Here is a 17360-nt window from a genome sequence, read left to right on the forward strand (position 1 = left end):
CTTGCTCATGGCAGAAATTAATACCAGGCAGTAGTCTGCCAGAAGAAACCTAAATTGGACATTTTTGACTTTGCCTTACCTGAAATTGCATTTCATTAAGGGGAAGCATATGGAATACACGAAAAAAGTTTTAGGAGCTTCTCAAAAGGTCTTTGGAAATCATCGGGGCGTCCGAATACATGACTTCAAAAGTTGAAAAGTGCTGAATTTAGAACATTCAGTGATTGAAATCAAAAGTGAGAAGGATCTTGCCACAATAATCAACCCTAAGATTGATTTTATTTGGACACGAGGGTATTCACCGGCAAATCCACCGTGGTAGAGTTTGGAGGGTTAATCAAACTATTGTCAAGGAACCCATAAAACAAGTGAAAATTGGTTTCTCTGAGTGGTTTATTTTGTTTCCCGACGTTTCGCGTCCTTCGATGCATCGAGGATAGGACGCGAAACCTTAGTACGGCAAATACAAGAAACCGGAAGACGTGGGCTAATGAATTAGTTACATTAAGGTGAAGAATTATTTTTACGTTCAACTCTATATGACTCCTTCTCTCATTAGACTAAACATTATTATTCTCAATTAAGTGAGAGATATTGGTATTTCACTTCATGATAAAAATAAGATAAAATGTCAAATGTATAAAGTTTCAACTTCTCGACCGCTAACTCTTTTTCTACCTTCATCACTTTTCCACGAAATGTCACGTCCCTCCTCTGTCTGATGACACCAGTCGTGGAATTGACAGCAGTAAAGATTATTTTTCATTTTACTATTTTTGCGGCTTGAATTTTAGAACGAAATTCAAGGAGACACAAGCATTTAATAAAAAATGCATAGGAAATGCCTCAAGGCGCTTTCTTTTTTTACAATTCTTGCTGAAGCGTTTCTGAAGGATTAAACTTCGTCTAGACAACGGTTGTAATTGTTGAGAAGAGAAATTCAAAAAAAGACCATCATCCAATAACATCGCGTTTTGTCACATCGTTATCGAAGTTTTCGCGCAATTTCTTTTTACGTATACGTGAGAATTTTTCCTATGAAAAATCATTTGAATTGAACGGATCTTCGGAGTACCAACCCCTTGTTTTAGCAAATTGCGTCGCTAAAATTTTAGGCGTGAATTTTTGAAGAGAAAACTAGGCGTATTTGCTTACAGCACAACTCTGTGGCAACGGTAAACTTTTAATTATTTTACCTAGTTGCTTAAGAGTTACACGAATAACCAATACTGTCTGCTCGGGAGAAATAGAACTGCTGGGATATTTTTATTAGGAGCTGTAATTTACCGGTGAAAGTAGGTTTTGAATAGACTGTATATTAATTAATTAATACTGTAACCGCTTAAATTACGGTAAACCATTTTAACAATTTTATTTCTGCCTATATTCCGTCCAACATGCATTATCTTTTTTCCCGTTTGCCCATGATTATTCCCTTTCGCATACTCCAACATTTCCTTGTTTATAATCTCTTGCATTCAGTTTTCCTGTCTTCGCAATTCTCCCAATAATCTTTGTCTACGGATATCCCCTTCTCTCAATGCTCCAAGTCATGCAAAACTACGGTCAATGTCAATTTTTTTACTATCTTTTCCTTACGTCTTTATTGAAAATCATTGCCATCTACTTCCTCCACCTTGTAAAAACTTCTTTGCCTAAAGTCTAAATTCTGATTTGAATTCCCTTGCTATTTTGCCTGTCTTCGTCTAAAATACTTCCTAGATAGGTCGACTATTATTGCTGGCTACTGTACGGAAAGCAACAGAACTTGTATGCAACCACATAAATACCTGTAACTTTAATAAGTTTTAAAATAAACAAAAATTCTTTGTTTCTCCGTTAAACAATGAAAATCGCTGTACAGATTAGATAGAACCTTGTAATTTAGGGGTGGAAGTTATACCCAACACATATTCATTTGTATTTCAGAGGTTGATAACTTGCCATCCTTAGAACTAGCGACAAAATTAGATCATTAAAATATTCTAGTTAACATTATTAAAATAATCAATACATTTTCTTGTAATTATAAGAATACTATGATAAAATGCAGTTTAGTTACTAAAATTAGAAGCATACACGTAGGTGCGCACGTCTTCATTGGCGATGCATACATTTAGCTCTAAGCTTCCGAAAGTTTCTACATTTGAAAACCTTGTCATTTTGGTGATGCTGGTGTTGTGTCAATTAATTAAGATTTTGAGGAAAGGAAAGTAAAAGAACCGCTGTGAGCAGATAATATGTACTCATTGCCTATGTCAAATAGGCAAAAATTTTGTAAAAATCTCCCTTTCCACCACTCTCATTAGGAAAATTTCTAGGAAAGCCTTAGAATAGCACTACTGACTCGAAAATTCTTGAGCATGTTTAAAATATTATCCATTAAGTGCATTGAGGACTGAACTGAAAACGATGTCCCAAATATGACCAGGAAACTGAAAAATGTTGCTAAGATTTTGAACCATACCTTTGAACCTTTCTACGTTACCGATTATGAGGAGTTAGAAAAAAACTGCAGATATCATCAAACTCTATTGTGGTAGGGTCGTATTCATCACATTTCTGATGTATCCAGTTACATTTATTGCAGATTCTATATTTATTCACGGAAGGCACTGGGAGGCGAGGGTGAAGGTGAGGGGAGATGAGGAGGGTTTGGTTGCGGTTCCGCGGAGGGAGAAGAGGGAAGGGGGGAAAGACTAGAGGAAGGAAGAGCTGTTGATAGGAAAAGCTAGGTGTCAACTAACCAGTAACATAGAACACTCCAGCGAAGGTTTCTCGCTATCTGGACTGAATTATTTACCTCTGTAAAATAGGTTGTGACGTGAGTAAATGAGGTAAATGTTTATTTATGAATGAAAACCTTATGAAATCTCAAAATTTGATTATCGGAGAATCAGATCACACAGATAAAATTAGGAAATGCAGGCGGGTGGATAATATTATGGATTATAATACTTATTATAATATGGTGGATAAACCGAAGGACTCAGCAGTAATACAAGTAATATATAAACAAAAAATAACTTAAGTTGCAAGTATGCATGTTTACACGACCAAGATCGCGAAGAAATGGGAAATATCGACGAAAGACGAGCGAAAATTATGACAAAATATCAATTGGGTGTCTATTTAATGGGATAAAGGGATAGGGGAATCGAATGCTCTAATGAAAGAGTGCCAAGAAGGTGAGGCCATATGGTATTTAGGATCGGGTAAGCCAAATGAAAGACTGTAGACAACTGGAGATGGGTTTTATGTAGCAAGGATGACTTATGTAAGCATGTGCAAATATTGACCCTATATACAATTTAAAAATGATAATGAAATATCAGTTAAGTTCAAAAAACTAAAAAGAGCAATGCTGTGTCGCTGGAAATTGGAAAAACTGAAATAAACGAAACACATGCAAACCTTCCAAAGCAGGCCAAATGAAGCTGTAATTGGTGACAATAGTTCAAAGCCGTGGGTCCCAGAGTGATATGATAGGGGAAAGAAGAAACTGGCAAAATGTAAAAATAAAGGAAGGGCAGCAAATATAAAATGTCAAAATATATAATTGTGCAGGTGGAAGTAAAGCAAAGCCAATGAAGAATGATTGAAAAACTTATTTAAAGGAGTTCTGTACACCTGTCTATATATCGTATGACAAAGTGGAAGCCTCCTTTAGATCTCTAAAATGTTACTTCAAAGGACTACTCGTAAAAGGTCATGTCGTTCTAATTGAAAGGACGAAAAGATCAATAAAACGAAATATGGAAAGATGGAAGGAATGTGTCGAGAATTTTTACAATTAGAAAGAATTGAACTCTAGAATACTCGATGATAAATACGATGTAGCTAAAGTAGCAGAATATCGAAGACAATGGAGTGTAATAGGAAAAGAATCCACTCATGTCTATAAACACGAACCTTAAAATAAAGAAACACTCCATTGAAAGTGATCACTAAGGTCTATCTGTAGGGTTTGCGTAAAAAATACATCCAGAATATACCTTTCAATGGCAATACGAATATTGGAGGCATTGTAAATATGATGCTGCAGTAAAATAATGATCATTGGAGCGTATCGATCAAATAGCCTAGTGGCTCAGCAAAGAGTGGCGAAAAAAGAAGCCTTTTGAACATCGAGAAAAGAAAAGAGCTAAGGTTTTGTCAACAACCCTTTGAAACGCGATGGCGTGATAGAGATGACCTATGAGGGGAAAGCCCATTTAGGGTAGAAATTAGAAGATTACGGATGAGAGATAAATGATTATATATTTACCCAAACGAATAATTACAAGATGGTATTGTACGAAGGCATTTTTATCCGATTTGAGAATGGAGAACTGTGTTAGACGAATCTTCGGATTGATCTTGAGTGATGATCATGATATTGAGTTCGACATTTGATGCTATAACGATGGATTTACACAAAGAAAAAACCTTGTAAATTGTTAAAATCCCCTCAAAGTTATTTCATTCCACACGGTAGAATTAAACAGTGATTTTTGGCATTTATGAAATTTGATAAATGCTTAAAGATCTGTTAAAAACTCCGATTTTTTAGACTTTATGCTAAAAAATCGCCAATATTTGAAATTTGGCATGGATGTTAATCGAGTGACACAGCAAATTAAAAACATTCAGCTTTCATAAAGGTGGCCAGGGTTCAAGCCAGAAACCTTTTCCTTTTCACTGCGGAAGAGAGCATGTAAAATATGAATTTACATCCAGGACGTTTCATTCGCTAATTAAAATTTGAAGGAATTAGTTGCAAGTAGAAAGTTTTAGCAGAATACGAATAAAATGCTGCTGTTCATGGTATTGATCTTATTCATCGCATATCAAAGCTCTCATTAACAACTCCTCTTTTTCGCTTCCATCACAATGGAGAGCAGGGTTTACCGCCATTCCTTAGTTTTCCAAAGTTTCTCCTGTTTGTTGTGGTGGTATTGTTATGAAAGCCCCAAAAGAAACTATAGGAACTATTTATGGGAAAAGGACAAGAACACCGTGGATCAAGGATGAGATGATTAGAAAGATATATGGGAGAAGGAAATGGAAGAATGTAGACACAGAGTTAGGCAGAAGCAAGTACAAAGAGTTAAATAATCAATTGATACGGGTAACAAATAACGCAAAATAAGTATAGTGGAAGAAGCAGTGCGAGGATACGGAAAGTTTGCAGAGAAAGAGTGAAATTGGTGCGCTGTACAAGAAGGTTAAAATATTATCGGGAAGTGAGAAGGGAAGATATGTGTTAACAGTTAGTGATAAGTCGGGTAGAATAATAGTTGAAACTGAAAAGATCCAAGAGAGAGAGGGACGAAATATATAGACGAACTGTGTGGTAAAGGACTTAGGACAACACGCTTAGGCATAGAAAGAGAAGATGACGTAAATGAAGATAGCTTAGGTCCAGGCATACTCGACGATGAGATAGAAAGGGCATTAAGGGAGATGAAATAAAATAAAGCCGTAGGGGTAGAACACATTCCTAAGGACTTAACTAAGAGGTTTAGGAAAATGTAGTAGGAAGGGGACTGTATGGACTGATTCGTAATATTAATGAGGAAGGAGTCTGGCCGGAAGACTGTCAGATCAGTGTTAGTTCCTCTTCCGATAAAAATAAAGGTTACGTCATGTGAGGCCTACAGAACAATAAGTTTGATTTCCCACGCAGCTTAAATTGTTTTCAGGATCATCAACAAAAGGATAGAGAGTAGGACAAATGATTACTTAGGGGATGATCAGTTTGGGTTTAGGAAGGGTCTCAACCCGGGATGCCATTGCATTAATAATATCATCAATCGAGAAGAATAAACATATATATATATATATATATATATATATATATATATATATATATATATATATATATATATATATATATATATATATATATATATAATAAATATACACTTGTAGAATAATGTTGCCTCAGGCTGCTCGAGTTCGAGTGGGGGACGGAGAGTCCGGATGGACAGTGTTGGGAAGAGATGTAAGGCAGGGTTATCCATTATCACCGATGCTGTTCAACGTACACTTATGTGGAGGAAATGATAAAAGAGGCATGGGGAAAATTGGCGGTAGGAATGAAAGTGGGCGGAAAATACGTAAAATCAGTTAGGTTTGATGATGACCAAGTTCTAGTTGGTCACTTAGTGAAGTGGTTGCAAGCATTAGTGAGTGAATTGGAGATTCAATGAATAGATATGGAATGAGAATCAATATAAATAAAACAAATGTTATGCGATTTTCAAGGAAGACAGACTAATCTTAATATTGAAACAGGAGGGCAAAAACTAGACCAAGTGCAACAGTTTACGTATCTCGGAAGTGTTTTGGACCAAAATGGTCAAAGTGGTATGGATGTAGGAAGAAGAATTGTACTAGGCAAAGATGCTTTCACGAGAAGAAGGGAGTAGGTGACAGGGACGCTGAGTAAAGATGTTAAGAAAATACTCATCAAAACTTTGGTATGGAGCGTAGTTATGTACGGCGCGGAAACATGGTCACTGAAGCAGGATGATAGACGTAGGTTGTAGACTTTTGAAATGTGGGTGTGAAGGATGGAGAAGGTGAAATGGAACGAAAGGAAAACAAATGAGGAAGTGCTAGGCATGATTGGCGAGGAGAGAGGATTGTTGGGAGAAATCATAAGGAGGCAGGAAAATGGATGAAAAGCATACTGATCGGCAGTGGGATGTTGAAGACTGTAATAGAGGGAAGAATGTTAGGCAAACGAGGAAAGGACAAGAATAGGATAGGGATGTTGAATGTGATGAAGGGAGGAAGGAAATATACAGAGATGAAGAGGGAGTTGTTGTTGAGTAGTATGTTGGGTTCTGTTTTTTAGGAGAAACAAATTATTTATTTGGTATTTTTAGCCATCCAAAACCTACCTTAAATGGTAGATTACCTAATAATAATTGTTATGAAAGCAATCATGTCACGAATAATCTAAAAATAAAGTATTAAATTATAAGTTTCACATTTTCCCACTGTTCGTTAATGTTAGTCATGCCCATGTTCAATAAAGGTAACTTTAGCAAGATGAACTGATTAGAAGAATCACCCACAGCTATCCTCAACAACGTGGAATGGGCTGGCATAGGAATATTTGAGTCATGTAAAATAATTTCCTTGAAATATGCCGATATGCTAATGCAATGAAAATTGTATTCGGTCAGGATTTAAATTATAACAAGGTTACAAAGCTATTTATTTATTCAAAAAATAATGAAACATTAAAACTGGAAATATGAAGATCATGTTTATTCGATTGGGTGACACCATCGACTCGAATAATTCGATACGGTTGCCTTAAGTATTATAGTAATCTTCCTGGCCATATTTATTTTTACTTAGCACCTGAAAGTTTACTTTTTATGGCGTGTGTTATGGCAATGGCCATGAGAGTAATGAATCTGCAATGAAATTCTGTTTATTGTTCTTGCTACGTAAGTAATCATATGCAGAGAAAAGAAACGTGAATATTCCTTTCTTTTGCAATAATTCATTGTGAAAGTAGATTGTTTGTAGGATAATGTGCGAAGGCAAATATCCAGTGGTAATCGATTATATATTTGTTCTCGTCGAAAATGGTATTTGCGGAAAATTCAGAAAACCTTACTTAAATCGTTACCCCTAGCCATCTGAAGGCAATACAATATGTCAGTGTCAATATTTTTATTACTTTTCATTTCATGTTAGGTTTTTCAGCAGGGATTTTACGAGCATCGGAAACATGACTTGCTGGCTTTAATGTGTTTTGTTCTAATTTTCCCTTAGATATGTAATGGCTAATTTTTTTTTACTCGTGCACAATTCATAAAAACACCTTTGGATATTTTCATTCCACAATTGTTACTACGCGAAAATAATATTTCCTCATTACATCTAAACCTGAGTTGAGTTTTTCTTATTGCCTGAAATTATTATTGAACCACACCTTAGTCCTCATCTGCGGATGACGTTTAATCAATTCATGTGTCAGCTGCTATCACAGCATGCCTTAAGTGCCTTGAAAAATGCCGGGAAAATTGCGGTTTCAGGTTGTGTGCTCGTTTTAAAATTGTTTTGCTACATTTATAAGCATACATTCTAAAGAAGGCCACGGTAGTCCAGGGGTAGCGTTGAATTACTGACCGGAAGGGCCGGGTTCAATTCCCGGGCACTCTGGGCAGCTGTAGCTCCACCCAAGCGATGTGATTTTTTGGGTACCAGATCTTCCTGGGAAACCATAACTGGCGCAGGGAAACGAACTAACCCCCCTACCCTGATGTGTGAATTACACATGCCGTCGAGCTTATTACTGGCTGAACTCTGCTATATTCTACCAAACCGACCTTCGGGTTGATTACTGCGTGTATGGTCGTCTTCTTAAGGGTACCTTCTTTATCGCCTTTCTGCATTGCATTCTTACCCACTGTCACTCCTGTTGCTCATTATCAGGTGCTTCCATGAGTATTATTATTACATATTTACATTAGCCTGCCGGCCAAGGTAGGTTTTTGACAGACTCAGGGAGTAAATAACACCACGCTAAATACTCTGGAACCACATGACCCATTTTTTGACACCAAGTACTTTGTGAACTCCATTTTATCCGCACAACAGGTCTATTTGTTCCTTACTCTACCTCGCTTACAAAGTTATATTACCTTCCATCATAGCATCTTAATATAATAATCTATCCTCTTTCTGTCTTCTTCAAAAATCTCCCAAAAACCTTCTCTCTTTCCCTGCCATCCCAAGCCCCTCTTTGTATGTTTTCTTTCGGTACATTTTATTTTTCCAGCATTATCCACACTCGCATATACTCGTGCATTGCACGGTACCCTCTAATCTACGTTCACTTATCCTCTAGCCCTATACTTCCTTCTCCTGGATAGGCGATCACTTCACGTTGGGGACCATGCCAGTGACAAGGCTTACGATGACCTTTCGATCAGGGGTTTGGGTGAATGACCAAAGGTGTCCATTGGGACGGAGAGGTGACGCGTGAGGACGAGGCATGTGGGGGGGGCGAGAGAGAGGGAGGGCGGGTTGACTGGAGAAGGTGGATGGAAAACGTCACTACACTTCGCGCCACCCTCTCGACCACAAAAGGCGACCGCAAACCGTAAACCGTCATTCAATCCCGCCGTGCCCCTCCCGTATCTCCTCTTAATCTTTTTCTTCAACGTGCCCTGGCGTTCGAACTCCCTTCCCTTCTCCATATCCTCCCGATATTACGTAACGCGCGGATTCGACTGGTCCCCTTCCTCCTCCTCCTCCGCCGCGTCGGGGGGAATAATCCTCCTCGATTCTCTCGAAACGCGCGCTCGCAAATCCTCCGCCCGGTGACCTCCGCGGCGCCCCGACAAAGGCGATCCAGTTACGTTTCCGTTTCGTGCCTTCCCGTGTGTCTCTTTCGGGTCGTGGTGCTTTTCAAAGGTGTAAGCCCGCCAACCCACGTATATGATGCTTTTTATTAGGTGTGAATTTGCACGGGCGATTTATATCTTGTGTTCGTCGCTTGCAGAATGTCGACCGAGTAAGTTTTGGCGATGCGGAGCCGATTCGTACGTTTCTGATAAAAATTGCGGTAGCCATTCTCTGCCTACCCTCCCGTCATTCCACGTCAAGTTTTATGTTGATGGTAACGCTAGGTGCATGGAGTAGAACGTTGAAACCTATTCTTGTGTCTCGTGAGGAAATATCACGGTCTTCTCATGATCTACGTTGCGTTTGTTTGCTTTTCCTTCCCGCTTCGTGAAAGGGGTGGGCTGGGTTTTCTCTGATGATGTCACGCATATCATTGCTTCGTTAGCCAATCTCGAAGGTTAGGAGAATAAAAATAGGCCCAAAACAGATCTCTCTCTCTCCTCAGCTCATTGTTACAGAAAATCGCAGTGGTCCTTCAGCCACTATGGGGTCACCCATTCTTTAATGCGCTAATTGCTCGCTTGGTTGAATGCACGTAGTACACTCAGTTCAGTTACGATTATCCATGCTTCCGCGTAGGGCTGTTAAGATAACTGAATAAGTGTAATTATTTAACGATCACTTTTAAAATGAAGTAGTTAACATAATTTGCTGAGCTACCTTTCTAGTGATGTAATAAATTACATCTTACTACACTAATGCAAACCTATTTTTAAAATCTAATTACTTATTACTTTTTGATGAAAATTTAATCAAAAATATTATTATATAAGGTGCACAATTGAAATATATCAAAATTTAATGGTTTGCGTCCATATAAAATGAATTTTTATCTTTGTCTGTGGGAAAGTACAGACTAATTTCACGAGTTATTTTATTACACACCTCAAACAATTCCACGAAGTGAAGCCTGAAAGTGTAAAGCATATAAATGTTTCGCCATTATGTTCATACCATAAAAGCTTATTACGCACACTGAATAGGAAAATTATTTTTTCTCAAATGTATTTTTTTAAATATCAATATTTCAAAGAAATCATCGTGCGAATTACCTCTTTGGTGTCAAAAGCATTCCTTCAAGCGGGACGAGCGGTTTAATGAAGCTGAACAAGCCAATATTTTGTTATGCGTAGGAAACTCTTTATCATTTATCAAAGATATTAACTGAGGATTACTATGACCAAATGTTTGTGGTGATGCGTGTAGAAGCTCGGCGTGCGCGGCATGAAACCAAAACCTTTACCGTCTTTACAGTCTAGCTTCCATGTAGAATTATAGCATTAAAATATCTTCGAACATTGGAATTTGTCTCAATCTCTTCCCTATAAAAGAGGATAGTTGAATAAAATTTCGCTATTTTTGGAAAAAAGAATAATATTGTTACTTGCAATTTTGTTGATTGATAAAGTATTGTTATTCATTGCCATTGAGACATTTAAGAAAATCTAAAATATGATTGTTAAAAATTTGCTCATAATAGATTATGTAAATCACAGTTTTTTACTAGAACAAACTTTATAGCTGATAAATACCAATAAAATTTGGGGTCAGAAATCTCCGTAGGAGAGGGACCTTAATTGCAATAACTGTTACTCGACGGAGTAAACTCAATCGTGCCAATTGAAATGTAAACTATTAAGAGTGCAATCAAGAGTGGCATGCAAAAAATTCGACGATTATACCGGGTACTGACATAGAAAAATACATCGAGAAAATGCCTTCGATCAGTGTTTCCAGCGCGTAAGTTTGTTTAGGGAATTTCGGCTGTCGTTTGACAGGTGGAACAACTTATAGATAAATAACTTCGATACTTTCACCAAGAGTTCATCAGATTTATGAAATTTTGGAGGCCCTTTAGTAAATACAGAGGATGATTGCATCAGGCGTTGCAACTGATTACGATTCAAACGTTGTGGATAGTTTGGATCACATTAATGGTGTTTGTAATTCGATGAGCTAACTGCGTTTTTCTCGACCGAAATCAGATAAGGGTGATCCGCTGCCAACACGACCTGTGGGGAATGGGTTCAATTGTTCTTCGGTTTCGATCGAGTCGCGTAGCAATTGACCACACGCGTCAAAAGTGATCTTTTTTTTGGGACTGGAAAAAATGAAGGAAAAAGATAACCATGCGCTCGACAGAGATCTTCATCGAACTCGAGCGTGTTATATTTTTTATTTTGGGCGTCACCCGAGTTTGACTCGCTGTCCTGTGGTCGCGAAGGTGAAAAAAGGAAAAGGTGTTCACGTGAGGTGGCGTCGCGGAAAACTCTAATTAAATTATCACGGCCTATTTAGGGTGGAGGAACCGGTTGCTCGGACGAATGCGACGCAAATCTTACGTTCGTCTCGCGGGAGCACCAGTCAATGATCAAAAAGTGGGGAGGTTTTCATAAACTGGAGAGTCATCCCCAATTTGTGTAGTTACCGAGTAGGAGGCACACTCATTTCTGTCGAACCTCGCGGCGTGCTCATGAACACAGTAATCTCATGATAAGATTTGTTAGAAAATACAATAGATGTTCAAGTTGATTCCTTGGAAGGACATTTTATTCACGGTGCGCAATTTAATCCGCTTCTGATATTATGCAAATACGCGTACATTCGAAAGGTATTTTTTATGGGATGTCATGCCGGGATTTTAGTTTCTAGGCCACGTAAAGGGATTAGAATCTCTGCCAAAAATTTTGCGATATCACAGTAGATATGCGAACGCCTAATCGCTTGATGGATCGATTGAAAAGCCGTCGTATTCTAATTTAAGTCAAAGTGTATCCCTGGATGCATTTAATATATCATGAAGATTACTGTTAAGAATTCGAGATACAGACAGGTATTATCTTGAAATCTCTAATTAGATTTTTTTATCTGCCATTCCCAAATGTCTCTCACAATAGTAGTTCGTCACTCCATTAAGATTAGATGAATAAATCAAAAATAAAAATTTATTGGAAACCCAGATTCTGCAGAATCTGTGTTCTTGGCATCAATGGCATTGATAATACCCGCTCATTAGTGAGAAAAGTAAGAAATTTTATCATCAAGATTAAATGAATGAAAACACATTTCCAATTCTAAGAACTGAAGAAGATGCCGCGACAGTAACCTTTAACTGAGTCATCCGCTAATATGCATTAAAATGCAACAATTGCAAAGTGCAACAATCATTCGCCTTGACACTCACCTTAATTTTTACAATTAGAAATTGTTGCATTTGAATGAATATTTGTGGTTGACTCCGTTAAAAGCTACTGTCGTGGCATCTACCTCAGTTAATGGGATGTGTCTATGTTAACACCTTTGTGTTTAAAACTTAGGCTCTAACCTCGTGAACTGTGGCGCTACGCGCATGACTACTAGTACCTATGACATTGTGTGTACGGTATTTTGTCATAGTATCTTGTTCATTTAAATGCCCAAAAACTTAGGAGTTTTATAGGACGCCTCGGTAGCTTATCTGGCTAAGGCGCTCGGCCAGACACTGAGGGATCTGGGTTCATATCTCGGTCAAGACGAATGATTTTTATACTTTTAAATTGCTTTATTTTAACACTTTTCTAAACCCGGTAGATGGGTAATAAACTCATCAGCTAACATAAAGTTAGTGCTTCAAAGAGCCTGTGAGATATGGATAGTTAAATTGTGGTTTCCATTGACTACAGTCAGTGGAAACAGTATAAAAACCGTCTGAGCGCTCAAAATTGAACGGTATCATTACTTGATGGTCGATTCAGTCACGTCACTGGCGAAGGTAGCCTTTTTCTCGTATTCGTCTGGGAGCGAAAACCTTAAGTTGTCGGTTTTGTAGTATTTTTACCAGCCAAATACTGGTAAGATTATCATACGGAGCACAAGTCAAATTTTTGTATTTTTAGTACCCTGCAACCCACAGCCAGGCTGTGTGGCAGGGGGTGAGTACGCACCAGATTAATTTTTACCCGAATATTTTTACCCTTGCCGCGATCGGACAATATTATTATGATCCCTCATCGTTAGTGGGAAAATTACATCTTAAATCTACCTGTTTAACACTAAATCTCTATAATTTTATTGACATGATCTCGCCTACTGTATTACGATGGGGGTAATAATACATTTTCAACATAATTGCTAAAGAGACATTCTTCCAAATTATGCAAGAGGTTTACTCAGTAGAGGTTAGCTTCCTTCCGTGAGTGATACCAAGACTATATCATCTAATATTTTGGGTACACTACTAATTTTATCGTAACAATGCTTTACAAATCTAACTCCTCTACCCTGCACGCGATCCAATTCGGTAATCCAACTTCGTGAGGATCTCACATACTAGCGGAATGTTCTAAATGAGGCCTAACTAGCGAAATATAACATTTGTCTTTGACCTTGTCATCATATTTACCCAATGCTCTTCCAATAAATCTTAATTTTTTGTTAACTTGTCCACATATTCCCCGTACATATTTCACCGAGGGGAGGTCGTGAGTTGGGGTAGCTGTAACGTCCGTTGGATGATTCTTACAATTTTTGGATTCGCAGTCACCTTTCGTTGATAGAAGTTCAATGCTAAATTAAGGGATTCTACCAAACCTCCTCATTCTCCCTCCCTCCTTATCTCCCAAATCCTCGTTCGAAGCAAACAGCTTAAATGACATTAGCATACCTCTAAAAACGATGACTATTTCAAAGATTCCGTGATTTTTAAAGTATTTTTAGTACCCTGTAAGGCACCGCTAGGGTGTGTGGTAGCATAGCGAGTACACACCAGACTAATTTTGACCCGAATGTTTTTACCCCTACCGCGATCCGGTAAAGTTACCATGATCCTTAAATTCTAAAATGTGAAAGGAAAAAATCCTGTTGACAGAAGTAACTGGGACCTCATCATAAATATCAGAGTTGTAAGGGTTCATTGAAGTTTATTCATGCTCTTGAATTAGGGCGGCATTATTATTTAATCAGTTAAACTGGAGAAGCAAACGATAGCAGAAATCTTTAACTCATGACTTATTATTTAACGGAGAGAAAAGTGATGAAAAGCGCGAGTTCATTGAAATTATGGTAGAGGAAATATAATATTTTAAGTGGATTAAATGGTTTATCAATTTCAAGCGTATTTACGCATTTTCAGCTGATGATTTAACAATTGCTACAGTGAGAAGCAAAAATTCCAGACAGTATTAGTGTTGCTAGTCGGGTCTATGTTAACCGCCTTACCCCAATAATTGAGTAAATGCCAAATTGAATCTAATGATTTTTCTCTGTCATACAAGGGCTAAAAAAATTTCAAATTCAATAAAGCTAATTGTCCATGTGTCAAATTTTCTTCCCATATATGGCGTAATTTATGGGCTCAGATTTACTAACGATTTAGCTTTACTAAGCAAATTAACCAAAGGGTTAGAATCATTGCTGAGTGCATCACAGAATCAGTATAATAGGTGCGGGATAAGACTTTATCACTAAAACAAAATAAAACTGATTCTCAATAAATAGGAAGGCTGAAGTAAACGTTAAAGTTGAGGAACGTATATTATTCGTACAGGGAGAAGACCTCCCTTCTTAAGAAGTGTTTTCGAAGGCTAGCGAAGTAGTTAAAAGGTAAATACAAAATTGCGTTAGGAAAAAGAAACACGTAAGAGGAGGGAGTTCTTGATAGGGGATGAGTAAGATTTTTAAGGAAATGCTAGTGGAAACTTTGGTATAGAGCGTAGTTTTTCACGGCGTGGAAACTTGGTCGTTAAGGAAATGTGATTCGCGTAGATTGAAGACTTTTGAGAAATTGATGTTTTCAAGGATGTAACAAATTTAATGGATATAAAGCAAAATAAGCGAAGTACCAGGTATGGTAGGTAAGAGAGAGGGCTGTTTGGAGAAATCCAAAGAAGGCAAGAATAGTGGATGCAGAGCATTTTAAATAGCGATGGTATGTTGAAGGGAGGGGAGGCAAGGGGGGGAAAAGAATGGATATGTTAAAAGAGATGGAAGGAAATAGCGATGGAGGTTTGAGATAGAAACTCTACAAAATTAAAGGGTTTATTGTGGTGTCGGGTTTTGACTTTGTCTTAATACGCGATGCTGGAATATTTAGTGGTGGTTAATTGGTGTGCCTATTGAAACCTAACTCAAACGGTACATTACAATTATAATAATTATAATCAGGAGATTTGCGAGAATCATGCGTGTAAATAAATGAAAAGCTTAGCATGAATGTTGTTCCCGTGTACTATTTTACTTACATGGAGATTCTTTTACCCGAAACATAGGTAGACCTTGAAAAAACGGATGAAATACCGATGTCAGGCAAGAGACCGTCGTTATTATGTTACCCTTCTTCCAGGGCCAAAATTTTTCTCCGTTGAACCAGGAAAGTGATTGATCCCATGTATATTGCGAAAAGTCGACGTGTAAGTTTTGTCATTTTTGGCAGATTTTTCTATGCAAAGCCTCCGTGTAAATCCTTATTGTTATTCTTTAAAAACCATGAAAAATTTACTATGCTGGTACTTCCAATCGATTCGGTGGGAAGCCTATTATTACCGCACTCTTTTGGTAAGAAAATCGGTGCATATATGTAAGGAAATATCGTTTGAATAGTGTTTGCCGAAAAGAATTTCACAAACTTATGTTTGGAGCAGCATACTTTAATTCTTCGCCGAATACATTTGTTAAAGGAAAGGCCTTTCCATGTCTATTTTGCCAAAAATCAATGGATGAATTGACATTTCCCTCGAAGCTGAAGCGAAGCGAAGCGAAGTAATTGCTGCTACTTTTTTCGTCGTCTTATTACGACATTATATACCCCTTTTGGGTCTTTCTCACTTGATCTGTGTCTCACAGCCGTTGTTTGCTTTTGAAGAGAAAATGAGAATCAGAGATTGATGATTGAGGCCGAGACTTTATGGAAATCCATTGCGAACAGGAGTTTCACTAAATAACTTTGCAGTTTCCACATAAAATTTTTATGTGGAAACTGCAAAGTTATTTTGTGAAACTCCTGTTCGAGAATCAGAGAAACTAAATTATACTGGGGTGTAGGAAAAGGTTAAATAATCAGAAGTAGTAAATAATTTGCTGCTAGAGATGCCTACTGCGATGCAAAATAAATATTGGGACACACAATTAACCATACCGTGCTACACTTGAATGTCACATGACATAAAAAGTTTCCCTTATTTAATTCCTCGACTCCACTCGAAAGCCACCAAATCATCATCAAATCACCCGAAAGCCCAATATCTACAATTAATTTTAACTTGTTGGGTATTCCATAATTTTTGTAAAGCCAATCGTCAAAACTCACCAATGCGCTCGCCTGAAACGGAGTAGGTGTCCCTCGCACGAGAGAGAGGTTGCCTCGATGGAATGGCCCACGGGTTGGTGTTTTCTCTGGAAATGTTAACATCCCCGGAAAAATGTCTTTTAAGATCGAAAGAAAAGAATTATTCGGTGGGAGGCGTTATTCGAGGACTATGTTGTAATATGCAGAACAACAATTTTTGCTTACTCACCAGCTGTGGAAAAACACCAATGCGGAGAGATGTTAAATTACGGAGAACTGCTCCGTCGCATCACGGGGATCGGGATGCAGATTCGGGAAAAGGGTATGGCTGAGGTGCACGGCCGAAACCCTGATGCGAGACTGATCGGGAGAGATTTGAACTCTTGAGAGAGAACTACGTCTCCCCCCTCATCTTCAGTCCCTCCGCGTCGTGCGGTCTCGGGAAGAGGAGCGGCGACGACGGCCAGATATCGGCTCTGCATTATAGTGTCGCCACCTCTCGGGGTTTCCGCAAACATCTAACTCTGGCGAAAAGGCGTACGGCGGCGCACCCATCCTCATCTGCGGTTTCGTGTCTATTATTGCCATAGAGTAAGAAAAAAGTATCAAAAGATTATGACTGTTGGATGAGGGAACTGCTAATCTTTTTGGTCTGTCCTATTACGTGCATTCTTGAGAATAC

General features: G+C 38.2%; 1 protein-coding gene across 2 annotated transcripts in view; it reads right to left on the reverse strand.

The window, feature by feature from the left end:
- Positions 1–17100, reverse strand: part of LOC139697730 (ras-related and estrogen-regulated growth inhibitor) — a 31877-nt gene extending 14777 nt beyond the window's left edge. Inside the window, exons 1-2 of one of the 2 annotated variants that reach the window (XM_071596555.1) lie at positions 16908–17100; positions 16700–16785 (exon numbers count right to left, since the gene is read on the reverse strand). The gene's annotated coding sequence lies outside the window, so the exon portion shown is untranslated. Of the gene's footprint in view, positions 1–16699; positions 16816–16907 lie in introns of both variants that reach the window. The other variant, XM_071596554.1, reaches the window with a different exon arrangement.
- Between the last annotated feature and the right edge of the window lie 260 nt (positions 17101–17360).

Source organism: Hetaerina americana, unplaced genomic scaffold (genome assembly GCF_022747635.1).
Source record: "Hetaerina americana unplaced genomic scaffold, ioHetAmer1.1.p SCAF_8, whole genome shotgun sequence".
Taxonomy (NCBI): Eukaryota; Metazoa; Arthropoda; class Insecta; order Odonata; family Calopterygidae; genus Hetaerina; species Hetaerina americana.